Below are 27,319 nucleotides of genomic sequence, written 5' to 3'. Positions count from 1 at the left end.
GCAGGGACCCAGTATTTCGAATTAAAGCCCCTAAATCAAACTACCTGTTAAACCTCCTTGCAGGAGGAATAACAGGTAGTTCGATTTAGGGCTTTAATTTGAAATACCGAGTCCCTGCTGCGTGTAGACGTGGGCAGTTAGTCCGGACTTGTAAATTTCAAAAATGGCGCCTGGATGGGAAGATGCAAATCAAGCGTGGGATATTTAAATCCCGGGCTTGATTTGCAACTTCGAATGCCTACATTAGCTTCCCTAGTTTAAACTAGGGGGCTAGTGTAGACATACCCTAAGGGACTAGGTTACAACACAGACACAAGTTGAAGTGTGGATTTGATATAAACCATAAATCTGTTCTGGTTGCACATGGATTCCTAAATTAGTTTATGAGTGTGTACTCTGCAATTCAGAGTTAACTGAGAAAAATGGGGATATAGAGAGAAGCATTCTCAGTTCAGAAAGTGAATGGAAAGACAGGTCACATCTTTGGTTTGTATGGACACTTTTTTCTCCCAAGCTGTGTAAACAGGCCAGCAGCACATCTGAAAAAGGAACAGATTAGGCTACCCAAAACAAACATAGAATAAATAGGCAATTGATATTAGTCCTCTGGAAAAATGCACTGGCTGTATCCAGGGGGTAATGTCTATTAGGCGGTTTACTAAATTATCCTTTTATTCTAATAGAACCAATGAAGATTCTCTGCTGGCAGCATGGTAAGAGATCCATTGTATAGAAAGTGTTGGTGCTTTTATTAATTCACTATTAATGCGCAAAGAACGTGTATTCCGGCCACAGTGCAGCCGCACAGGAGCTAATCCAAAAACGTAGATTGTGGTCACAGTAGGTTACATGTCACTGTTGACTTAGGCAGATGCTATAATAAAGCTAATAATTATTTATGACAGGCGCTCCTGAGAATCCCACTTAGGGATCACAGTCCCGTTATGTTAGATGCTGTACAGACAAATATCAGAGAAAACAGTCCCTAACCCAAAATGCTAACAATCTAGGTGTCAGTCAGGATGTGACAGGTGGATGAAAAAGACAAATAGGCGAGGTAGTGTGGGAGGGTAAGGTAAAAATAGTTACATAGAAAAATTGAAGTTTCTAATAAAAATGCAGTGGAAAATTGAACTGATTTTCCTAGTGTAGACAAGATCTCAGAGGAGCCTGCAAGTCAAGTTTGGGGCACATGTGTAAATCACTGTAAGGAAGATGGCATTACTACTGCGCATGCTGTGCTTGTTGTGAAGGTAAACAAGAGCCTTCAGTCTCCAGGGCTATCAATCAAACAATACATTCATATAAATACATCATCCTATATGCCTACACCCTACCCTGTTTAGAAGTCTGAAACAGAAGGTCGTTAGACAAGTCACTCCAGCTGAGCTTAGGAAAAAACTATATAAACTTCCCATCTACTCAGCACTTTCAAAGCAGAATTTGTCTAATTCCCAGAGCAGAACAGATTGAGCCCCAGCCAATCAGGTGAAGCGTGTGCCAGAACTTGAGCACAAAACTGGGACATCTTTCCAGTTACTGTATTTCCTTACTTTCTTACCTGGGAAAAGTCAAAAGAGATACATTGTTGCAACCAATTTTCTAGCCTGCCTATATGTTTAATTAGAAGAGAAACAGCAAGCAGGAGCAAAAACAACAGCTGTAGTGGGCGCCATCTGACACTGATGTTGTCACCAAAGTCCAGCTGCTTACTACAGATTTCACACTGGACATTCTTTCCCTCCTGCTGATTGGCCTTCTGCTTTTGAATTACTAGCTATGCTGGTAAAAACACAGTCTCTCTCTATATTTTAGAGTGCCTCTGTCTGCTGTCTGTCTGCAAGTCTGTTTGTTCAAGAACTCCTCCTAAATGGTAAAAACTAGGACCACCAAATTTGGTAGGCAGCTTCCTCGTCTCCCAGCTTAAAGCAAGGGCAGGGCTTGGTTGTGCCAGGACAACCGGAAGTCTGGGAAAAGAACATTTTTCCATAACATGCAAAGGGAGGAGCTTCTGTTTGGAGGAATGCAATATGAGAGTGTCCACTGGGGGCAGTGAGCTCACAGGGGAGCACTATCCTGCAGAGTGTCCACTGGGGGCAGCCATACCACCAAGGGCATGGCCACTGGGGCTTGGGCTTGGGCTCTGCCATCTTGCCTGCCTGCAGACCGGGTAAGTAGGGCCCCCCTCCCTGGGAGACAGCCCCTGATGCCCCCAGGAGGGGCCAGGGAGAGGAAGAAAGCCCCTGCTGACTCCTCTGCCCCAGGAGGGGCTGGGGGGAGGGAGAAAGCCCCCAACCTAGGCTGGGGGGAGGAAGAGAGACCCCCCCACCCTATGAGAAATCAGGGGGAGGAAGAGAGTCCTCGCTGGCCTCTTGGGATGCACAGTCCTGGGTCTTCCCTGGGGAGAAGCCAGAAGTCATCACATCACCGCCCCCTGCCCTGACTCCTGCACCTTCCCATGCCTCCAGCCTCCTGCCATGAGCCCCCCATATCCCTAAGGCTCTGCCCTAACTCCTGCACCACCCCACAACACCAGCCCCCTGCCCTAAAAGACCCGGCCAATGCCACATAACTCTTCTAGTGTAGATATGTTTATACCTGTATAAAAATGCCTTATACAGGTATCGTTTTTCTCATTTAGGTTCTGCCTAGCCTACAAGCTTCTGCTGGCATAGCATAAGGTGCAAAGAGGTGTGACTGACATATAGCTGTATATGCAGAAACTCCTAGTGTAGATATAGCTAAAACAGCATAGCTGTGCTTTTATGCCTGGTATAACTTGTTTTGCTCATGGGGGTAGTTTAATTACATGCTTGCACAGGTTTAGGTAGCAATCCTTTGTCAGCATAGTATCCTGGTATTCCTTTCCTAGTCATTTGTTTGTAATGCAGATATGACCTTCCTAAACCAGAATAAAGTACAAGCACTTTTACACCATATGACAGCATGGGGATGGAATCCAGCACTTTAACTATATGGCTGTGTCTAGACTGGCAAGTTTTTCCGCAAAAGCAGCTGCTTTTGTGGAAAAACTTGCCAGCTGTCTACACTGGCCGCTTGAATTTCCGCAAGAATACTGACGATCTCATGTAAGAAATCAATGCTTCCTGCGGAAATACTATGCTGCTCCCATTCGGGCAAAAGTCCTTTTGCACAAAAGCTTTTGCGCAAAAGGGCCAGTGTAGACAGCTCAGATTTGTTTTCCGCAAAAAAGCCCCGATTGCGAAAATTGTGATCGGGGCTTTTTGCACAAAAGTGCGCCTAGATTGGCCACGGATGCTTTTGCGCAAAAGTGCTTTTGTGGAAAAGTGTCTGTGCCAATCTAGACGCTCTTTTCCACAAATGCTTTTAACAGAAAACTTTTAAAAGCATTTGCGGAAAATCATGCCAGTCTAGACGTAGCCTATCAGTATTGTAAGAGTAGCAAAATGTTTAAGGGTAGATAAGCTTCTATTCAGCACCAGTCTCAGGTGGAGTTCCTAGGGATGACAGGAATACAAATAAAAAATAACTAAAAATAATTATGGTTAGTCTGGAGACATCCTCACTAAGAATAATTTATGAGTCTCAAACTAATCTGTAAATTGCCAATAATAATCCTTACCTTTGGAAAACCTGGTTGGAAAGTATCATACCAATTCAAACTATTTATTTATTGTAATTACATCTCTTTTCCCCTCTCAGTAGTTCTGACTCAGCGCTTCTAAGATTCCCCTCAATGATACAGGCCTATCTACAGTGCTGCTGTTCCTCCACTTTCCTCCGTCTTTCTCTGCTCTTACATTGCACAAGCTAGGAGAAGCAGTGGTGCAAGGCTATTCAGAGAGTGCCTATGAAGGGCAGCCACCAGCAGCATACTCAATACTCTAAGGAGAGGGGGTAGCACTCTGTGGAGAGGGGGGAAAGCATATTACATTGTACAGTGCTCTTAATCTGTTCCTTTGGTTTTGTTGTTTGATGGATGGAAAAGGGAGGCAGAAAGCAGAAGTGCTCTGGTTGTCAGAGAAGTGAGAAGGCAAGGTGAAGGACAAGTACAGGGAGAGGTAACAGAACAGGGAATGTGGAGGAATGGAGAAGGAGGGAGGAAGAGAGAGGAGGGAGTTTCATATAGATAAAGCAGCGAGGACAAGAATATTAATGTCCAGTGAGCCAGACATCCTCCCGACAACCCAGTTTTCCTCTCCTATGCTCTGCTGCTCTCACTCAATTCCACTTGCACTGTGATTTCCCCTTCTTCAGCTCTGCATGATTTGGGCCATCAGTAGGACATTTCCTGCCATCTAGCAGAGCTGGGAGAACTGTCAGCTAGAACTGGAGGTAAATGCTAGAGGAAACGGAGAAAGGCTATGACTTCGGGGTTGAAAGAGAAGGGCCATGTGTTTCTTTGCTCTTCCTCGGATACCTCTAGAAAGCTGCTGGTCTTGTCTCACATATTGCATCTGGGTCTGTTCCAGGCCAATCTAGCAATCTTATGTCTGCCAGGTAGATGCAGATTCTGTTGGTGACCCAGGATAGCTGCAGTGCCTGCCAAAACAGACACTGTCTGTCCTTATCAAAATAAATAGCATCCCTGCTGAATAGGCTTGTTTATTTGTGTTCACCTAGCCCAGAGTAGATATGTACCAGCTAGTTTGGTAGTAATAGCCCTGAACATATAGTTAATGTATTCTATTGCGTCAGTAAACACACAGGTTTAATTAAAAAAAGTCAAAAGTGGTGAATGCAGAGTACAAATCCAGAACACACTGACATTTTGGAGCATGATGAAGCAGCCTGCAGCACAGAACTATAAGAAGTGAAGTGGACACAGTATTCCCACATGCTGCCTTGTGTAAATGCATAAGACAGTGCAATCATTTAGAATAAAGGAAACAATGCAATGAAAATGATAACATATTTGTCTTTTGACTCCTTCAGTCAATATCACAACCTGCATACAAATATATTAACTTGTTAAAGTCCAAATTTAAGCATGTATAATTATAGTTGAAGACTGCATGTAAAGGGTAAGAAAAACTAATGAAGGACAAAAATAAAGTTTGTAGACAACATCAGCAAGAGTTAGAGTTCTGATTTTCAGAAATGCACATTCAGTTATTCATGAAAAAGTGTGAGTGTTATCAGACATGCAATGTCTGCAAGTTGTTTACTCTCAACACAGGCAAATGACAGTTTACATTTCTCACTAGCTCATTGCCAGCACAGTAACCATAACTATATGCACACAATTTCACCCATTGCCAATGTAAATTAGTCTTGCAACAATGCAAGAACATTTTTGTATGGATAATTTTTACAATTTGGAGCTAAAAGTTTGAAAGCCAAATTGTGATACCATAATTCTAACTTGACCTGATAACTTGACCTTGACTGTAATGAAAACTACAAACTGCCTTTGCTTCACTAAAATTTCACTTCAAATAAGTTACCTCAAATTAGCAACATCACATTAAGAACACACACCTTTTTTCCTAATAAAGACTAGGCCACTGAGGAGAATCTGACGGAATGTGAAGTTCTATGAAAGTCAATTGGGACTATTTGCAAAGTGAGGTGCTGCCAGACATGAGTAAGGTAGCACAGTGTGGCCATAAAGGAGAAGAACATAGCTGTAATTCCCAGTGCACTCTAAAAAATTCACAGTACTTTTTGGAAGTACTCATTAGATGACAGTCCAGTCTCTCACCAGCTGGAAATTTATCAAAGTTTGCCCATCACAGTTTCTACTGACCCCTAGCATGGTGTGGGGACCCAGTTTAGAGCGTGGATATTTGTTCTGGCAGCTTCTACAAAATATAGAATGTTGTCAGGACATCAGGAGTGTGTCTAGACTACATGGCTCGGTCGACGGAGCCATGTAGATGAGTGTACTCGGCAAAGGGAATGAACGGTTCTGGGGTCAGCTGATCCCCATCTAGACTACCATGCTGTGCCAACAATCAGCTGATTGGCACAGCACGGCAGCCATTTTGATGTAAATGAAGCGGCAATTATTTAAATCGCCACTTCATTTCCCTTTGCCGAGTACACTCATCTACATGGCTCCGTTGACGGAGCCATGTAGTCTAGACACACCCTAAAAGTCCAGCTAGCATTGTACTACTTTTATCACTATCTTTGTAGAGCAGTTGGCACTTTCAGTTCAAGTGTCAAAGATGAGAGTGAGCCAATCCTCTGTGCGTAGAGCACCTCCCCTATAAGAGTGGGGATGGTCAGCATTTCTTGGCATCAACACCTTTTAATTCAGTACAGGAGGAATCTCTCAAGTATGGTACACTCTGGTCTGGCAATATCCATGGTCTGGTGAGATTTTAGTTAGCCGGACATCCACTTAGCATGGGTGTGTCCCATAATCCCATAAAGTTTGTTTAACCCTGGCTCTCAGTGTTCTATGCTGTTATTTAGCTCTAATTTACCTGAAAATGTCTTCTATGAGCCCAGGAAGCAGTGGAAGTGTTGGTAATGCTGCTAGACAATAGTGGCCTCCCATGGGCCAGCAAACTCTGGTTTGGCACTGGTCAGGTCCTGAGGGTGCCGGACTAGAGAGGTTTAACCTGTACTAATTAGTTTGCACTTCCATTTACCCTGCAGCCCTTGCTATGATCACTATCAAATATTTTATTTAAGAGATATGGTAGATAATAGTAGCTGTGCCACGCAGGGTGTGACTGAGATTTAGAGCTGATATGGTCTTGGCCATTTCTTTATTTTGCAATCCCAGTCAAAACACATAATGATACTTTTCCATTTTTCAAGTACTCAGTTTTGTAACTTTTAGGTCTGATCATGCTCCCTTTAAAGTCAGTGAGACTGTTGTAACTGGCTTCAGCGGGAGCAAGATTAGACCCTAAGGATATGTGTGTGTTAGCAATGTACACGTTTTATACTAACACACCGACATATGCACACAATGCACAACATAAATACACAACATATGGCTTTTCATGCAGGAGTATTGAAAAATAATTATTGATGTAGCCACAAATCTAACTTTACAAGTTTTATAAAAGACACAACAGGGTGTGTGCTTAATTTCAAAATAAGAGCACACTGTAGGCTGCACTGAGACTAGAGGCTGGGTATAAACTAGCATTTGGGTGTATTGCAAAATGTTTTGAAAGAGTCAGGCTTTCACCTTAAAAGTAATTAGCTGTGGAATTTATAGGTCAAAATATGAAGAGTTTGTCTCTGTCCTTTACAAAAGGTTGAGGTACTTTCTCTGAGTATGTCCGCACGGCAAAAAACAAAAACAAACATATGGCAGCAAGTATACAGACTCGGGCTCACACCATGGCACTAAAAAAGCTGTGCAGACATTCAGGCATGGGTTGAAGCTTGGGCTTTGAAATCCAACTACCTCCTCAGGTCCAGAGCCTGAGGCTAGGTCTAGATTGCAGGTTTCTTTCGGAAGAAGCTTTTCCGGAAGAGATCTTTCTAAAAAACTTCTTCTGAGAGCGTTCACACTGCCAAAGCGCATCGAAAAAGTGATCTGCTTTTTCAAAAGTTAGCATCCACACGCTTAAAGGAATCCCCCTGGACAGCCGTTTCTCTGCTTCTGCTGTGTGCTTGCCTACCTCTTTGGAGGTACCTCTTGCAGTGCCTGCTTTGGTTGCCCAGCTTTTTTGGATGCCACAGCTTTTGTCGTTGTGCCATGGAGCCAGAGCTGCCCCTGGACATGCGATGGCCCCACATGGCCATGCTGCAGTTTCTGCAACAGTTTGTGCAGGCTGCCTTCCTGGCCCTGCATGAGCTCAACTCCGAGCTCATTCTTGAGACTCTCTCTGTGTGCAGGATCAAGACCTGTGCAACCGCACACCACAGTGGAGAGGTGTTTCTGGAGGCAGGACACCGGTTCTGACTCGTGGGACTAGCTGGTTATGGAGCAGTGGGATGACAAGCAATGGTCCAAAACTTCTGCATGTGGAAGGCCACCTTTTTGGAGCTGTGTGCCTGGCTCGCCCCTGCCCTCCGATGACGTGACACCCACCTGCGGCCTGTCACCCCCCTGGAGAAGCTCCCCACCCCAGACAGTTACCAGTTGGTGGGCAACCAGTTCGGCATGGGGGAGTCCACTGTTGTGGCCCTCCTCATGGGTTTTGGTCTCCCTTCTGCAGGTTGTGAGGGCCATCAACTCCATCCTGCTGTGCAGGGTTAGCCGCCTGGGAGACGTGGACCCAATCGTGGCTGGATTTGCTGCCCTGGGGTTACTGAACTGCAGTGGAGACATAGTTGGGACCCACATCCCGATCTGTGCACCAAATTGAGCGGCCCAGTATATCAACCACAAGGGCTATTCTTCTATGGTGCTGCAGGCCCTGATCAATCACCGTGGACATTTTACTGATATTTTTGTAGGGTGGCCAGGCAGGGCACATGATTCCTGCGTCTTTCGTAACTTGAGCCTCTACGGCAAGCTGGAGGTGGGCACATTCTCCCCCACTGTGACTTTGCGGTTGGGGACATGCAGATGCCACTGTGCATCGTGGGGGACACGGCCAATCCCTGATGCTCTGCCTAATGAAGCTGTACACTGGCCACCTGGCCCCCAGCAGGGACCAACTTAATTCCCACCTCAGCTGGGTGAGGATTCAGGTGGAGTGTGCCTTCGGCTACCTCAAGGCACGTTTCAGGTGCCTCCTGACCCACCTCGATGGTTGTCTCAGCATGTTGTGTCCTCCACAATATTGTGGAGAAGAAGGGGAGGCCTTCCTCCTGGGGTAAAAGGCAGAAGCCAGCCACAGGAAGAGACCCTTTGAGCAGCCGCAGACAGCTGCCATCCGCCATGCCAATCAGTCTGGGTTGTGCATCCGGGAGGCCCTGAGGAAGAATTTCTCTCAAAGACCCCAGTAACTTTCCCCAGGGCCTCCCCACAAGTGGCTTGCTCCAATATTCCTTTCCCACCACAACCCCTCCCTTCTTTCCTTCCCTGACCTCAGAATAAACACACCTGTTTGGATTTCAACACAACTTCTTATTTGTCTTTCAAAAAAAAAAAACTGGGGAGGGAGAGAGGGGCTCATAACTTGGAGGGAGGCTTAGGGCTGGCAGTGGCATGGGGGGCAGCTGGATGTGCCACGTTGGGTGTGAGGACCTCGTCGAACTTGGGGTTGGGTGGGTCCTGGGACCACAGGGGGGTAGGCAGGAGGGGAGGATGGAGAGGGGTCAGGGATGGCAGGTGGGGGCAGGAGGAGCGGGCATGGGCATCACTTGGGGAGGGGGCATGGGCATTGCTTGGGGGGCAGGAGGGTGGTAGGCAGGAGCAGCGACAGCAGCCTGGTGTGCCATTATTTCCCACATGATGGCACACATGTTATCACCCTGCCACATGAGATAGTCCCACATGCGGGTTGGCCAGTCTGCGTCCTCCTGGACCTTCTGCTGTATGTCATGTAGGATGCCCACATGCTGCCTGGTCAGCTCATCCTGGAGCAATTTCGGGTCTCCGGGGGTCAGGCGGCTGGCTTGGGTGGTGTGGCTCACCCCTCAGTTCCAGCTGGTCCGGCTGGGGAGAACACAAAGAGGGAGAGGTGGTCAGTCATCCATGCAGAACCTGTCCCTGAGATCTCATAAAAATGCCTCAGAGGAGCAAAATCTCTTGTCTGTGGAATGCACTGGATCAACCAGATGGGAGATATTTTCAATCATTTGCCTGGGGAAAACACTCCAGGCTCTCCTAGATAGCAGATAAAGGCAATCCAGTGATTATCATTTATTTGGATTTTCAGAAAGCATTTAATAAAGTCCCTTACGAGAAGCTGTTAAATAACAAAGTAGGTCATGGCATGAGAAGTAATCCGGCGAGAGCTGGAGAGTGGCATTGCCACTGATACTGGCGAGTGATCCGAGGGTGGGTGAATGATGGGCCTGAAAGGACTTACCTTTTTAGATGTCAGATAAAGCTTGAATTTGGCAACTGGCCCCGCCCTGGAAAGGGGGCACTATGTACAATGCGAAGGGGCTACTGGGGAGGCCAGAGTTGGGGAATTGAGCAGCTTGGATTATTTATATGCTCAGAGGGAGAACCTTTTGAGTCTGCTCCCTAGGTTATTGGCCCTAACATTCAGCTAAACATGTAATCATTGTTTTATGCAGCTATGGTCCATTCCCGGACAGCGTTAAGTAGTCACCATGGTTTTGGTGTGCAGTGTGGCAAAGAGTCCAGAGCTGAGACACCTTCCCTGGGGGATGGGAAGATCTATCCGCCTGCGTGAGGGATAGCTTGGACGCCGGTCAGCCCCAAACCTCAGTGAGACTCGGGGGAGAGGGACACCCCTCCTGAGGTCAGACAATATCTTATCCCTCGAGCTGCTGTACAGGACCTTTCCACTGCCATAGAAATCCTGGAGCAGCGCGGACTCGTTGAACCTGTAGTTTCCTGTGCCAATGCCCCAGTATGGCCCATATGTAAACCTAGTGGCTCCAGGAAGTTAACCATTGACTACTGGGAACTAAACTGTATCACTTTCCTCCTTGCTGATTTGGTAGCCTGCCTCCCTGAAATGATTGCCTGAATCTAGCCAGGAGACGGATGGCTCTTGGTGCTGGATGTTTCTAACGGCTTTTGGTCTATTTCTTTGGCCCCAGGAAGCCGATGGAACACTGCTTTTACTTGGCAGGGATCACAGTTTCAGTGGTGTGTTTTGCCTCAAGGCTACAGTAATGCCCTTACCCTATTCCACTGGGAACTTAAATGAGTTCTGGATGCACTGGGTCCTGTCAGTCAGCAATGCATTCAGTATGTGGATAATATCCTCATCGGGGGAGGGAGAGGGAGGAGGTAGCTGCTGCTACTGGGAAAGCTGTTCAATGTCTTGCACATGCAGGACTGAAATTAAATGGGAGGAAAGCTAGGCTAGTTCCGACTTCTGTAACTTTCCTGGGAGTAACCACTAAGCCAGGAAGGAGACCCATTGATTCTAATTGGCCTGGAGTAATTGCTCAATTATCTCACTCCACTGATGCTAAGGCTCTAGTTTCTTTTATTGGGATAACTAGTTTTGCAGAGAATTCATTCCCCGATGCAGCATTCTTGTACGACCCTTGCAAGCTTTGCTCTGGGCTCCCAAGTGGGAATGGACATCAGAGCTGGGGTGACTGGGCAGCCAGAGGGCACAGCTCATGTCCAGTGAGCCCAGTCACAGGGTGTCTCCCTACCGTGGTTTCTCCCACATTACTCCGCTTTGTCCACAGTGGGACATTGAACCTGCATCATTCCTGACCATGGTGTCCTTCACAGGGCACCATCCTCCAGCAATGTTCACTACAGTTATCTCTCATTCCCCTTCCAGGGGTATATCAGCAGTCATGTGGTTCACCCGCCCCGGTGGCCAGCTGTGGCCTCCAAGCCCTGCCCCTTCATCTCTGGGGCAAGCCACAGTTTGTTTGGGCCACACCTTAGTGGCAAGACCCTCCGGTGGCAGCCTTGTCCTGCCCTTCTCTACTCCCCTTCACTGCCTTCTGTTCCCTGTGCCTCTTTGCACCCTCCTGACCCTAGTGGCAAGGCCAGTGGCCTGGCAGGTATCAGGCAGGAGCCTCCCTCTTCTAGCACCCCTGAGCCTGCCCAGTACTGCCCTCGCAAAGGTGCTTTGTCCTTCACCTTCCCTGGTCAGGGCCTAACTGCCTGTCTTTGCTGGGCAGCTCCTTATATGCAGGACTACCCCAGCAAGCACCCTAACTAATTCTTTACAAGCTTCTCCTGACTGACTAGGGCTCTGCGTAGGCTCCTTCCAGCCTGCCTTAGCCCCTTCTGGCCAGTGTGAGGCAGTTGCCCCACCACAGGGAGAAGCCAGTGGCCAAGCAATTGAAGGTGTACTTGGCCTTTAGCGCCACCTGGCACACAACCTTGGGAGAACGCACACTAACCAACGTATCCTCACCATCTAGTGTGTCGCTACAGTCTGGGTTTGGGGGTGGGTGCCAATGGAAATGATCCCAAGAACCAGTATGGCAAGTCCAGGTTGGAAATAACAATGCTTGGTTTTTAGTAGGGTCAGAAGGATACTGTCCGCACATGGGGTTAATACGGGCAGAACTTGGGAATACCTGGGAGGGATGCCACAAGAACCACTGTTCCTACAGTGCACAGAGATGGTATTCCCTCACCACTGGGTGGAACAGGGAAATATAATTTGTTGGGATGGATCAGCAATGCTCAATGGTCAGGCTCTGGAGGGTAGAAAACACACGAAGAGGTGGGGATCTGGTTTGGGTAATTTTTCCCTGTAATTTGGACATTCCACCTACCGGATTTGTATAGCAGCTGTGCACCAACTTAATTTGACCAGACACTTGATGGTGCCAACTAATTGGACTAAAACAATACCTGACCTGATCCTCCCTGGATAAATTGGGACACTTTGAAACACCTGTTAAAGCAGCTCCAAGTTGACCAACATCAAGCTCAAGTCCTGGAACCTCAGGCCATCCAAGGGACTAATGCATTCCAATTAGCAACTGAACTGCCTGCAAACTGTGCTTGGACTGATATAGCCTGTGCCTTTGGATAGGCCTAATGAACACTCATTCGCTTCTCAGTCAAATTGTTTATACTGTTGGAACTTTGCTCCTACTAATCGTATTATTCATTTTATTGATGGCAGGTTTAAGGCTATGCACTGCCCTGGCTGCTCCTTGGAAATCATAGCTGTAGGCTAGTAACCAACCCCGTGTGTGACCTGCCTTTCCCATCTCCCCATAGCATGACTGGTGGAACAAGGTACTAGGCAGTTAGAGCCAGGGTCTCTAGCCTGGCTATCCCACCGGCCAGTGTGCAGGAAGGAGGGGTGCCTGGGCCCTTCTTTGAAAGAGAGTGGGGGAGTGTTGGGGGGTGTAAAATTAATAGGGGTCTGGAATGGCCTTGTTGCATTAGTGGTTCAGGGTTCAACCACAGCATTACGCTTAAACATGCTTTTTCCCTTCGTTTTGCAGCCTAGGAAAATAGATAAGCATGCAGCTGCTCTAGTTTGTTGTGTCTTTTGCTGATCCTCATTGGAGCTGTATAAATCTTTTCAGGGTTAAAATCCTTGTAATCTCTATAACCTTTTAGTTTGTTGCATAGGACTGTGCTGATTTAATTAGAAATTCTGTAAATAGTAATTAGGACTGGGTATAAATGTATTCATTATTTGCTTATTGATATTCATTTTATGGAAGTTAACATTACTACATAAGGCTTTCGGAACAGTAGAGATAGACATATGAATTAACATACTAAAATGGATAAAAGGGTGTGATTAACACCAGCTTGTTGCCACTCGGACAGTGTATGAATGTCTGAGGTAAACGTGAGTAGGCAATAAAGCTGTCCCTTTTATCCCATCTGCTCCTGGGTCGCCTGATTCTTCTCTGATTTTGGTCACCAAATGAAATGAATAGATAGCAGGTTTAAAATAAACCAAATGAAGTATTTCTTACAACAGTCAACTTCTTCAAATGGAAAGAATTATTAAAATGCAACTTCCTCTTATTTTGAACACCATGCTACTTTTACTGAATTGGGATGGTTAACCTGGACCCTGTGAGTTTTAGTTTCATTTCTAGTTACTTTCATTTTGTGGTTCTCAAGTTCTTAGTGCAACAGGAGGACAGTTGCTGAACTGGAAAAACACAGCAAGGAAATGTATGTTCTGTGGGCATAGTCGTTAACCAAACTTGCGAATAATGCTTGCCTGAGAATTTCTCCCCCGCTATTTATTTTTACTTTTTTATGATCTATTGACATGATAAAGTTGAGCAAGAAATTATTTTTATGAAACTAAATAGTAGCTGATTATAAATGTCCACAGAAAAAGTTCACTTCTGGCTTCCTGAAATACAAAGCCAGTTGAGGCTCGTGCTGAACAGTTCTAGGGTCTCTCTTAGCCAAATAAACTATGGAATGTCAATGGGAAAAATAAATACATTCATGATGCCAATTTGCATCCAAGTGTCTTACAGAAGGAGAGAGGGGAGTAGCTAACAGAGGGGAATAGCTAACAGTGCTGTAGCCTGGTTCACACTGGAGCTTTACAGCACTATCGCTGCGTTTGAGATGTGTGTGTGTTTTTTACATCCCTGTGCCAGAAACTTACAGCACTATAAAGTGCAGTGTAGACTTAGCCTGAATAAAAATAATTCTAGATATAAAATAACCGGTGTGCAATTCACATTTGGGATCAAGTGTAATTATAGTGTTGGCTTAGAGGTTGGAATGGAAGTTGTGGGAATATACTTTCATTTTTATGTCGTAACCCCCTCCCCCCCCGGCTAAAATTACAAAGGGTATGTCTACACTACCCCGCTAGTGCGAACTAGCGGGGTAATGTATGCATACCGAACGTGCAAATGAAGCCCGGGATTTGAATTTCCCGGGCTTTATTTGCATAAGCCGGCCGGCGCCATTTTTAAATGCCGGCTTGTTCGAACCCCATGCCGCGCGGCTACACACGGCACGGGCTAGATAGTTCGGACTAGCAAGCTATTCCGAACTATCTGTACACCTCGTTCCAAAGGGAGTTCAGTTCTGCCTTTTAATGTATGTATGTTGTGGGTACAAATGATAGATTTTAGATCTGCAATAGTTCTCAACCATGACTTCCCCTCGTGGGTACACAAAAAGGCTGTCTCAAGGGTACATCAGCTCATGTAGATATTCCCCGTGTTTTACAAGCTACATAAAAAGCAGTAGCAAAGTCAGTAGAAACTAAAATTTCATACAATGACCTGTTTATACTATATGTTAAGGTCTGGCCAAACTTACCCTCTGAGCTGCATGTGTTAGTCTTTAGAAGCTCAAGAGCTGGATGCGCCTGCCAGGACTTGGGACTCCACAGAATGTACCAAACGGGGCTCATGGCTCTAGCCATGTAGGGTGGAGGAGTTTAGGATTGGGGCTCCAGCCCTGTGCAAGCAGCAGCCAGGAGCCCTGGGCCCTTGGGAATCTCTGGACCTTGTGGCAGTTGCCCCCTTTGCCTCTCCCTCCCATTGGCAGGCCTGCACACTTTATTGTGCTCACACAACTGATTGTGATGCAAAAGTCTGAATTCATGAACTGTGGATCCCACAGGCCATACATTGCCCACTCAGCTTCCACTGACACCAAGGGCAATTCCACAATGGAGCAAGAGCTGCCAGGACCCTACACTTGCTTGTTATGTTATCAGCCTCTTTTCCAGACATTTGCTTCCACTCACACCCACATATCTGGGCTTTTGTCAAGTGCTGTCATGGTACCTGCATGTTTACTTCAAAATCTGCCCCTTGCTATCGAGCTGTACTGCTAAACTTTGAACTCAGTCCTTAGGCATTACTCACTTCTACTACTGTAATACTCTCCTCGGTCTCTTCTGCTGCTTCGAGTCACATTCTAAGGGCAGGGATGCAATGCAGACTGACACGCTCATTACTACTAGAGCGCTCTAGGAACTAGATAGGCCTTCACAGGACTGGGAGGACACCTGCAAGCACTAATGCAGGCAGACAGGCATGCATGAAAGAAAGCATGGAGTTGGGTGTGGGAAGAAGGAGCAGTCATGAGAAAGTACTGGGTGGAGTTAGGCAGTGGAAAAGCATGTAAGAAGATACTTAGCACTTGTGTAGTGCTTCCCACCATCAAAGGAGTTTACAGACATAAACAACTGAATCCTCTCTTCACCCTGCAATATAGCTAATATTATTCCATTGTACAGAGAAGCAATGGAACAGGAGGCACAGAGGGTCTGTCTACACTTGCAGCCTCATTCGAACTAAGGCTGCAAATGTAGGCATTCAGAATTGCAAATCAAGCCCGGGATTTAAATATCCTGCGCTTGATTTGCATGTTCCCGGCTGGTTGCCATTTTTTTTTTTTGAAACTTACAAGCCCGAACTAACTGCCCGCATCTACACGCGGCAGGGAAACAGGCGTTCGAAATAAAGCCTTATTCCGAACTACCCGTTATTCCTCCTGCAATGAGGTTTAACAGATAGTTCGGAATAAGGCTTTATTTCGAACACCCATTTCCCTGCCACGTGTAGACGCAGGCAGTTAGTTCAGGCTTGTAAGTTTCAAAACAAAACAAAAAAAATGGCCCCATTTTATGTAGAAAACCAAATTTAAAATGAAATTTGATAAACTAACATAAGAAAGATGTTAGTTTAAAACACTTAATCTGTATCATAATTTAAATTAAACCACTCTCCCTAGCTGCAGCTGGTTCAGAAAATAAACTTACTATACGGAGCCTCCCATGCCTCCCGTCCCCCCACCTTTTGCCAGCAGACAGATCTGTGAATAAGTTAAATCTTGATACGCCACTTCTGAAAGGTTGCTGACCCCTGCACTAAAAGGTAAGATCTGCATCTTTATTTATTAATGAAGCTGCTGTAAGTTGGACTATTATTGACTTTAAAAAGTATCACCGGCACTCGGACCCGTACATAGAGGTGAATAAGTCAAATCTCAGCACTCCACCTCTGAAAGGTTGCAGATCCGTGTTTCAGACTGAGCATTGAGTCCCATTAGATAGATAGAAAGATTAACCTAAATAATCTATACAGAAGCCTCTGGAACCCCATAAGATTGGGTCACTAACAATGTTCCCTCTAAGTCAGTTAGCTCCATTTATGGAGCCCTAAGCCCCTGACTGGATGGGGCTGATAAATCACCTGTGAAGCTGTGCTGCCACACGTTTTAGAGGAAACATTGGTCCCTAATCCATGAACTGTTGGAACTAATTAACAAAACTTTCCTTAAACATTACATGAATACATTGTCTCATACTATAGAATTAGCATGTATAATCCCAATTCCATCATGAGATATCTTTGAGCTATAACGTATCTTACCTCAAAAAGCATTTTATCAAAATATCTGATTTAAATAAAAAGATCCGATTTTTTTAAATAAAAAAAAACATTGATTTTTATCCACTGTGGGCACAAGCCAAGGTTCATTGCTGTGTAGATATATCCGTTGACTTTAGTGGAATTTAAACACATGCTTAGAGATTAAGAATACTGATTATTGGAGCCCTGCAAATCTACAGATATCCACAGGTATCCACATCTGTGGATATGGATATGGATATGGATAGTCACAACTCATTTTTCCATGTTTTGTATCTAGAAACTTGCAAATCTGCAGATATTCACTTTATATCTGTGATTATTTGCATCCACAGATGTAGACATCTTTGGCTCATTTTTGCAGTTACTGATTATCCCCCAGGGTGGACATCTGCAAATCTGGGATCTGGTCTACTCTAAAATATAGATGAAAGATCCACACCCCTGAGTGACAGGTTTAAACTGACCCAAACCCCAGTGTAATCAGTACCAGGACAATGGAAGAATTCTGTCAACCTAGTTACTGCATATTGCTTATTTCCCTCTTTTGCTTGGTATTGTTCATATTAGTGGAGGCAGAGAAGGGCAGGTTCTTGTTGTTCTATAAATATCCAATCCCAAAGTTTTTGCAGGAGAAAGCATGATTGAGAGTGAAAAAGGTGATGTTGAGCTACAGAGGCCTTTGTCCTGCTCTGAACACAGCTGTTATGGTTGCTTCTATTCCACATGATTTATTCCTCCTCTGGAGAACAACGGTTCAAAGCCCAGAGTTATTGTCTCTAATGTTTTACTTGGCTGCACTCAGGTTTTAGTGATGTATTGTGTAATATTTTTTGCGTGAAAGTGTCACTACAAAGTAAGATAATTGCTTTTAATGTGGATGATGAGAATGTTTTCCAAACGCTATTTGCATACATTTTCTAGAACATAAAATGTGTAACTCCATCCAAGGCTGCGTGCTCAGGCAGACTGAGTTTGTTTGAAAAGATTAGTCGCCTTCACAGTATCCATCTGAAAAATTAAAAATTAGAAATTTCCTAGCATGAAACATCACTAAAGACAGACCCATTTAGTTTAGATGTAGGGTTACATATAACAAATACAATAATAATACTTACTCAGACTACAAAGCCATAAACAATATATATGATATTGTAACAAACCATGAGCTACTAGGGCTTCATAGCGCTCACTCTGCTATGCAGTAAGGACATTCCGAATTTAGAGCAATGGGAATAGAACCCAAGTTCTCTTATTTCAAAAGCACAGGCTTCATCCACTTGAGTCAGAGAAACTTTATTAGCTAGTATATCAATATAGGGCCTGTGACACACAGATGAACAGTTCTGATTCCTTCCAGCAGAGAGAGAGACAGAGAGGAGCCTCTCCCAGAGCCTTACTGGCTCACACTCCAGTTCATTGCAATATTTATAGATCCCATCTTTCTTGATGTTTATTGTTGAATATACTCCCCATGTTTATTATTTTGCAGATTTTATTACAAAGATTTTGGTCCTGTGCTTATCTGATCCATGCAAATAACTCCTTTTCCTTTAATAGAACTTTTATATGTGGCTCAAGGCCAGCGTAACTCTTCAGTTGTCTTGGATATTTACGTAGCACCAGCCACTATTTTCTGACAATACAACTTTCCACTGAAACACTAAGAACTCCCGGCTAAACTGATAAGTTTTACAAAACAGAAAACCTAACACTTAGAAGCATCAGGTATTGACCGAGATAGGCATCTGAATCATATGAACATATTGTATGGTCTAAATGGTAATGATAATGATCTTACATTTATATAACTTTCTGTGCAAGGAACATAAGACACTTTAGACCTGATCTGCTACTGAAAAGCAGTTAGCTCATCTGGAACTTGCCAGATGCACAGCACTTCCTGTGAGAGGTTAAGCACCCTTAATTCCAAATGAAGCCAATCTGGGTTGTGGATATTCAGCCCATCTATTCACCTATTCATCCTATGCATTATGTTGCTCTTGTCACCACTGTATTTGACACCTTGTACTCAGAAGAACACACAGCAATGGGAGAGGATATATGTAATATCATTGCCAACAGAAGTTCATTGGGAATTTTAGGGAGGCAGAGTGTGATCATCTATGTTGGCATTTGATACCATAACTAGGGCTGTCAAGCGATTAAAAAAAATAATCACAATTAATCATGCTGTTAAACAATAATAAGACTCCAGCTGACCTGGGCTCCATGTTGTGCTGCCCCTTGAAATGCTGCTGCAGTATTTCAAAGGAGCAGTGCAATGGGAGCCTGGGATCAGGTGTGCGGTGCTGCCCCTTTGAAACGCCACTGCGACATTTTAAAGGGGCAGAGCAATGTGGAGCCTGGGGTAAGCTGGAGTCTACAGTTGACCCAGGCTTCGTGCAGCACTTTCGCCATGGTGTTTCAAAAGGCAACATCGTGGGAACCCGTGATTAACTGGAGTCCCCAACTGACCCCAAGCTCAATGCAGCACTTCCCCTTTGAAACCTCACCACTGCATTTCAAAGGGGCAGTGCCGTGGGAGCCCAGGATCAGCTGGAATCCCCAGCTGATCCCAGGCTCTGCTCTCGTTGCCCCTTTGAAACACAGCAATGGTGTTTCAAAGGGGCAGTGCTGCACGGAGCCTGGGATGAGCTGGAGTCCCCAGCTGACCCCGGCTCCATGCAGCACTGCCCCTTTGAAATGTCGCCTGAGATGTGAGGGTGCAGAAGCAAGAGAGGGTGTCAGAGCAAGCTGGGAGTGTGGGATCTTGGGAGTGTGAGGGGATTGAGCGAGAGGGATTGGCGTGCTCGGATCTGAGCATAAGAGGGGGCACTTACCTGGCTTCATACCCCTTTTCAACATGAAAAGTTTCTGGACAGAGCGCTGCCATTCCTCCAGTGTGGTGGGGAGGGAGAAGGAGCTCAATCACCCCCCGCCCCACACACACACACAGTGGGGCACCCATGCACCAATTCTGGCTTCCTGCTTGGAAGTGGGGGGAGAGGGAGAAAGTTTTGACCCCGCCAGAGCAGCTCACAGAGAGTGAGTGACTCTATGTGCTGCTGTTCCTTCAGCAGAGTGGGGAGAGGTGGGGGGAGAGAGAGCAGCAGTGCACTGAGCGCACCTGTTGAGCCTGAGTGCACCCCCAAGGGGTGATAGCAGCCCCTGCCAGGGCAGAGGCAGCAGCTCAAAAACACCAAGGTCTGGGAGTGGCTCCTTGGCGCCTTTTGCCATGGAGTTGGCTGGTGCCCCCGGCAGCAGCGGTGGCGACCACTTTAACAAAGGAGGAGGTAGTGTGGCCAGACCAGGTCTCTCACAACAGGAGCAGTCCCATGAGGGGAGGGAGAGGGCTGCGTGGCACATGGTGGTGGTGCAGTGGAGAGTGGGGGCTCGCCGGGTGATGCGCTGGAATGCGGGGAACTTAGGAAGCCACCCCAGCTGCCTGAAGGCAAAGCGCTGAGGCAGGGAGCCGCCTTCGTGCTCTGCAGTGGTTGGGAGGAGAGGTGAGGAAGAGTGTATCTACTGCGCTGTGCTAGGGGGTGAGTCTCTGCAAGCTCTGCCAGCTGGGGGAAAGGAAATAAATGGTGATTCAGCAAGCCATTTGCAGCTTGCTGCTTCTCCAACAGGGCTTTTTGGGAAATTTTGCTATTTGATGGGGACACCAGGACAGAGCATTTAAATTCAGGGCTGTCCTGGATTTTCTGGGATGTATGGTTGGCATAGCCATACATGACAGGTTAGTGTGTGGCCTGCATAGTGAAGCTATATGGACGCGTCTATTAACAGAAGCCCAGTTCATCCCCCGGAAGGCTGTTGATATTGTGGTCTCCATGGAACTGGCCACATGGGAGGTGTAACCCCTAGGATGCATAAAGTGTCCCAAGAACTTACCCATCAAATAGTGGGGAGCCAGGCATGTTACTGCAGTGGTAAGCCAGATCATCATGCATCAGAATGCTGGTGTAAGGACCTATTGTGTCAACAGTGTGGAAAAAAAGGACACATTGAGCATGCCTGCAAACAAAAGAGAAAAGGCCTGTGGTGGTATGAACCAAAAAGGAAAATCTGCATCCCATCGAGCAGACTCATGATGATCAAGGTGACACCTATCTGAAAAAGAAGGTGCCCTGCTATGGTTTGTCTTGGCAGGGGGCTCCCATGAGTAACCCCACTGTTAGATGGCAAACCTGTACACATGTAAGTAGACACCGGTGCAGCAGTTTTGTTGGTCTTTTTATACTGTGTATAAGGAAAAGCTATAGCATCTTCCACTTACGGCAACAAAGATTGTTCTGAAGACATATATGGGAGAAGCGATACCTCTGTTGGGCACTATTGATATTAAGATGGAGCTCAATGGACAGACTGTTGAATTGCCACTGTTTGTGGTGAAAGGCCATTACCTAGCCTGAATGGGTAGATCGTGGTTTAGGAAGATCCAGCTAAACTGGGCAAAAGTGCACCAGATGACTAAAGAAGAAACAGGTCTGAATGATATATTAAAGAAACATGTTGCTGTTTTTGGAAAGGATCTGGGAAGTATGAGGGGAATCACCGTGAAACTGAACATTAAACCTGGCAGCCAACCAAAATATCTGAAGGCCAAAACTGTGCCATATACCATCAGGCCAAAAGTTGAAGTGGACCTGGAGCACCTAGTCAAAAATGGAGTCCTAATACCAGTTGCCTGTAGCCCATGGGCAACTTCAATTGTTCCAATATTGAAGAAAGATGGTTCCATTCAGATTTGCAAAGATTTTAAGGTCACTGTTAACCCAGTGTTGTATGCAGACCAATACACTCTTCCCCGCATGAATGACCTCTTTGTGGGCCTGGCTGGGGGACAAAAGTTCAGCAAGATTGATCTGAGTCAAGCATATTTACAGATGCACATTGATGATAAGTCCCAAGAGCTGTTGACTATTGATAAAGGCCTTTATCATTACTGTCACTTACCCTTGGGAATAACTTCTGCCCCAGCTTTGTCCCAGAGGGATATGGACCAGATCTTTTGTGGCTTGCCAGGAGTCCAGTGCTATCTTGATGACGTCCCAGTCACGGATAGAAATGAGAATCACCTTAAGAACTTAGAGGCTATCCTACAAAGACTGGAAGAGTATGGCCTACGAGTCCACAAAGACAAGTGTTCATTCTTTCAGCCCTCTATTGAATATTTGGGAGACATCGTTGATGCTACCAGCCTTCGTAAGCCCCTTCAAAAGTTAAGGCTATTGTGGAGGCTCTACCCATCAAAATGTTAGTCAACTTCACTCATTTCTAGGACTACTGAACTATTACTGAAAGTTTATTTCACAGTTAGCCACACTGTTAAAACCACTTCATGAGCTCCTTGGCCAGAACAAGACCTGGAAGTGGACTGAAGCCTGTGATGTTGCATTTAACAAGGCTGAATGTGATTTGCTAAATTCGGAGGTCCTGACACATTTTGATCCATCCTTACCTTTACAGTTGGCCTGTGATGCCTCCCCATATGGAGTGGGAGCAGTCTTATCACACGTTATACCTTCGGGAGAAGAGAAACCAATTGCTTTTGTTTCATGCACCTTAAGCAAGGCAGAAATGAACTATGAGCAAATCAAGCATGAAGCACTGGGAATCATTTTCGGGCTTCGGAAATTTCACCAGTACCTGTTTGGACAGTAGTTTACACTTCTCATTGACCATCAACCTCTGTTGGCAATTTTTGGTCCACACATAGGCATTCCATCATTGGCTGCTAGTCGTAAGCAACAACAGGCATTGTGGCTTTCGGGACACACATATGAGATCAGATATCAGAAATCCACTATGCATGGAAATGCAGATGGTCTTTCTAGGCTGCCTTTGCCAGTCAAATATCAAGATAGTGTCCAGAAGGAAATCGTCTACTTTGAACAGGTAGAGAACCCATCACTGCTCTGCAAGTTAAGAGAGCATTTCATGTTGACCCAGTACTATCCCAAGTTATGGACCTAGTGTTGCATGGAACATCTCTACGGGACTCTCAGGTCTCACCCAACCTTGTTCCCTACAAGTCCAGGAGGACGGGGTTATTGATCCATTCTGGGTGCTTGTTGTGGAGAATGCGTGTCATTATTCCAGAGATACTGAGACAACACATGTTAGAACAGCTACATTCAGGTCACTGTGGAATGGTGCGCATGAAAGAAATTGCACGAAGCTATTTTTGGTGGCCTGGCTTGGACGATGCCATTGAAAAGAAGGCAAGAGCTTGTATTTCATGCCAGGGTGTGAGGAATGCCCCTCACTTGGCACCTCTACACCCATGGGACTGGTCTGAAAAACTGTGGCAACTTATTCACATTGATTTTGCTGGCCCATTTGAAGGTAGCATGTTCTTGGTGGTGGTAGATGCCCATTCCAAATCGCCAGAACTCTCTATAAATGCCGCCCACTACTGCTGAGAGTACTATCCAAAAACTACAGGGAATTTTTTGTCATTTTGGTCTTCTAGAACAACTTATGAGTGACAACTGTCTGCAATTTGTTTTTCAGGAGTTTGGAAATTTTATGAAAGCAAATGGAACTCATCATATCACTTCAGCACCATATCACCCATCCACCAATGAACTGGCTGAAAGGTTCATTGAAACAATGAAACAAGCTTGGACAATGAAACAAGCTTGGAAATTGGCTAGAGGACACTCACTCATGCAAAAGCATCTGGACACCTTCTTACTATCCTATGGAAATACACCTCATGCTACAACCAAAATGTTCCCAGCTTTTCTAATGATGGGACATCAGCTGCGCACTTGCTTTGATCTGCTGAAACCTTCTGAACCACGACAAATTATACAACATCAACAGCAAGGTCAAGTCATCAGGCGTGCATCCAGAGCAAAAGACCAAACCTTTAGTCGTGGAGAGCCGGTTTTGGTTTGGAACTATGCTTCTGGAGCTAAATGGGTCCCTGCCACTGTCATCGCTCAAACAGAACCTGTTTCCTATACTGTCCAGACTGCAGAGGATCTCATCTGGTGGCAGCATGTAGGTCAGTTATTGCTAGGTTATGCCTGCCCCCAAGAAACATCTCCAGTTGAGTTGCCTTACCTTGCCACTGCTGGTGAGCTACTGCACCTGTTCAAGAATTACCTGTTCCTGACTCTCCTCCTCCCTCATTGCCTACAGTGAACATAAACCCCTTCCTTGAGCAGGCTGATTCGACAGCCTCACCTGTTCACACTTCAAGTTCCCAGCCCACTTTCAGGCCCGCATCCATAACAACTTTGGGTGCAAGAACACCAGACGTCCGCTATAATCCACCTAGAAAAAGGAGGGCTCCTCAATGGCTGGATCTTTAATTAAGGTTAAACCACAATTATGGGGTAAAATAATCCCCAGGGTTAGCTGGGAACTTGAGGCACTCTACCCTCATTCCCTCGTTTAGTGTTTGTTTTATTAAAGGGATGTTCTTATTAAGTGGGGGAGGAATATTTTGTGTATTGGGTTGTTGTAGATATAGATCTTGTTGTTGTTGATATTATAGTAACTGAATTAGGTTACTAGGGGTCAGCCCAGCCAGTTTGGATTGGTTCTAGTTAGTTCTGTGTTATGGAATAAATGGACACTTGCAATTGCTCAAGCTCTCTGGCTACATCTACACTGGCATGATTTTCCGGAAATGCTTTTAACGGAAAAGTTTTCCGTTAAAAGCATTTTCGGAAAAGCGCATCTAGATTGGCAGGATGCTTTTCTGGAAAAGCACTTTTTGCGGACAAGCGTCCGTGGCCAATCTAGACGCGCTTTTCCGCAAAAAAGCCCCGATCGTCATTTTCGCGATCGGGGCTTTTTTGCGGAAAACACTACTGTGCTGTCTACACTGGCTCTTTTCCGGAACAGTTTTCTGGAAAAAGACTTTTGCCCGAACGGGAGCAGCATAGTTTTTCCGGAAAAGCACTGATGATTTTACATTAGATCGTCAGTGCTTTTCCGGAAATTCAAGTGGCCAGTGTAGACAGCTGGCAAGTTTTTCTGGAAAAACGGCTGATTTTCTGGAATAACTTGCCAGTGTAGACACAGCCTCTGTGTTTCCAGTGATTTCTTTCTAAATTGTGAAACTCCAGACAATATAACATTAGTAAGGACATCTGGAAAAGAAAAAAACAAATTCAAATTAAATACACTATATGCACCCATTGTTAAAAGTTATGGTGACTAACCATGGGTACAAACTACCAAGGGAAGTGGTAGATTCTCCATCTCTTGATGGCTTCAGATCAAGACCATATGCCTTTTTGGAAGAGACACTTTAACCAATCACAAATTATACTTTAGTCACATTCCAAGTATTGGGCTCAATAACAAGATAACTAGATGAGAGTTAATGTGACATATAGGAGGTTACATTAAATGATATAGTTACTATACATTCAGGTATTCCCAGATATCTATTTTTTGTCCTCCTCGCTCGGTCTGAGCAGGTCCATAAAAGGCTATTAGCCAGGGGATAGAAATGGTGTACCTGGCCTTTGTTTGTCAGAGGCTGGAGATGGATGGCACGAGACAAATAGCTTGATCATTGTCTTTGGTCCACCCCCTCTGGGGCACCTGGTGCTGGCCACTGTCAGCAGACAGGCTACTGGGCTAGATGGACCTTTGGTCTGACCCAGTACGGTCATTCTTATGTTCTTATTGTTGAGATAAGAGGAAATGTCTGGGATTTTTCTGTTCCAGACATTACAGCTCAGAATCACCTCTGCTTCCTGACTGGACCCTTCCATGCACCCCAGAGCTGCTGAACTCTACGGGTACGTTTAGACTACATGCCTCTGCCGACAGAGGCATGTAAAATAGGCTACCCGACATAGACAATGAAGTGGGGATTTAAATATTCCCGGCTTCATTACAATAAAAATGGCCACCGTGCTGCGCCGGCTCAGCTGATAGTCGGCACAGCGCGCGAGTCAAGACATGGATTGGTTGACAAGGGAAGCTTTTGTTGACCACTCCTGTAAACCTCATTTCACGAGGCATAAGGGAGCGGTCGACAAAGGCTTCCCTTGTCGACTGATCCGTGTCTTGACTCACGCGCTGTGCTGACGACCAGCTGAGCCGGCGCAGCGCGGCAGCCATTGTTATTTTAATGAAGCCGGGGATATTTAAATCCCCCCTTCATTGACTATGTCGGATAGCCTATTTTACATGCCTCTGTCGGCAGAGGCATGTAGTCTGGACATACCCCACCTGTGCTGACCCCACCTGGCCTTCCAGATAAGAGGAGTCATCAAGCACCTCTTGATTGTCTGCCCTGCCATAGGACCTCAGAATCTGGCCTGGAGGAGGGGTAATGGGTCCAGGATAACAGGGCCAGGACCTGGCTTCCTGCCCTGGGGAAGAGGAGAAGCCCACAGGGAACACTGACTGACTGGCTGATACTGCATCCTGGGACTGCACCAGCCAACCTACCACTGTGACAGGGTGTGTGATACTGCCCCCCACCTCAAGTGTGAGGCCACAGGTATGCCATCTAGCATCCCCTAAATGTTTCCTGCCAGTATATATATCCCTCCAACACCCCCCAAATGCCTCCTAGTAGTATGAATACCCCTCCAGCACCCCATATGCCCCCTCTTAGTACAGGCACCCCTCCAGCACTCCTAAATGCCCCCCATCCACATACATCCCACCACACACAAATACCTCCTCCAACATCCCTAAATACTCCCTTACAATACTCAAACATCCCTCCAGTACCCTCCAAATACCCTATGAGTATGCACACCTCTCCAGTACCTCCCAAATGCCCCCTCCATGACTCCCCATACTCTCTTCTAGTACACACATCTCTCCATTATCCCCTACTGTACCTCCTCCCAGTACATGCACACTCCAACTGCTTCTACCGTACCTCCCCTCCAACTTCCCCTCCCTCTACCAGTATCCTCTACTGAAATATGATAGCCCTAATACACTGATCCCTTCTGGTCTTAACATCGATGAATGGTCACCAGCCTCCTAAGGTCATGGTGAACCATTGGTTCTGTAACAATTCACAAGGAAGAGCACTGGTCTGCAGTTCTGAGGTGCATGGATTTTTGTGTTCTTACGTATCACTAGTTTGTTCTTTATAACGGCTGAATGTTGCTAAAAGCTAGAGTTCACTAAATATAGTGCCTTATTACAATGCAAACTAGATTTTGCTTTTCAATGTGCAATTACAGGAATAAACTCAGAATGTTACTTTTATAGTACATAATCTGTGCTTAAACTATCAGGTTTGCAAGGACATTTTAAGCTAACCAAACACATTTCATTCTATGTTTGTTGACACTGCAGATTTCTTAGATTTGCAGTAACTTAAAGTCAGTAGTGATCCCTTGAAAGAGAGGGGAATGAAACTTCTAACACCAGACCAAACCCTGACACTCTGGCTAAGATTTTACTCAGTCCTTCCTTTGGCAAACTCCCATTGAAGTAATTGGAAAGCTTCCCAAATAAAGACCAAAGGTCTGATTTTGCAATCACTTACATTAGCTTCACATAGGCA

General features: G+C 45.7%; 1 long non-coding RNA gene across 2 annotated transcripts in view; it reads right to left on the bottom strand.

Moving 5' to 3' along the window:
* Nucleotides 1-271: 271 nt before the first annotated feature.
* LOC106732446 (uncharacterized) overlaps nucleotides 272-27,319 on the bottom strand; it is a 46,592-nt gene continuing 19,544 nt past the window's right edge. Inside the window, exons 2-4 of one of the 2 annotated variants that reach the window (XR_012896529.1) lie at nucleotides 22,271-22,333; nucleotides 20,701-20,779; nucleotides 272-4,524 (exon numbers count right to left, since the gene is read on the bottom strand). This is a non-coding gene — a long non-coding RNA (uncharacterized LOC106732446). The other variant, XR_012896528.1, reaches the window with a different exon arrangement.

Source organism: Pelodiscus sinensis, chromosome 18 (assembly GCF_049634645.1).
Source record: "Pelodiscus sinensis isolate JC-2024 chromosome 18, ASM4963464v1, whole genome shotgun sequence".
Classification (NCBI taxonomy): Eukaryota; Metazoa; Chordata; order Testudines; family Trionychidae; genus Pelodiscus; species Pelodiscus sinensis.
Note: the sequence above shows the minus strand (reverse complement) of the source record. Positions and strands in the feature narration are given on the sequence as shown.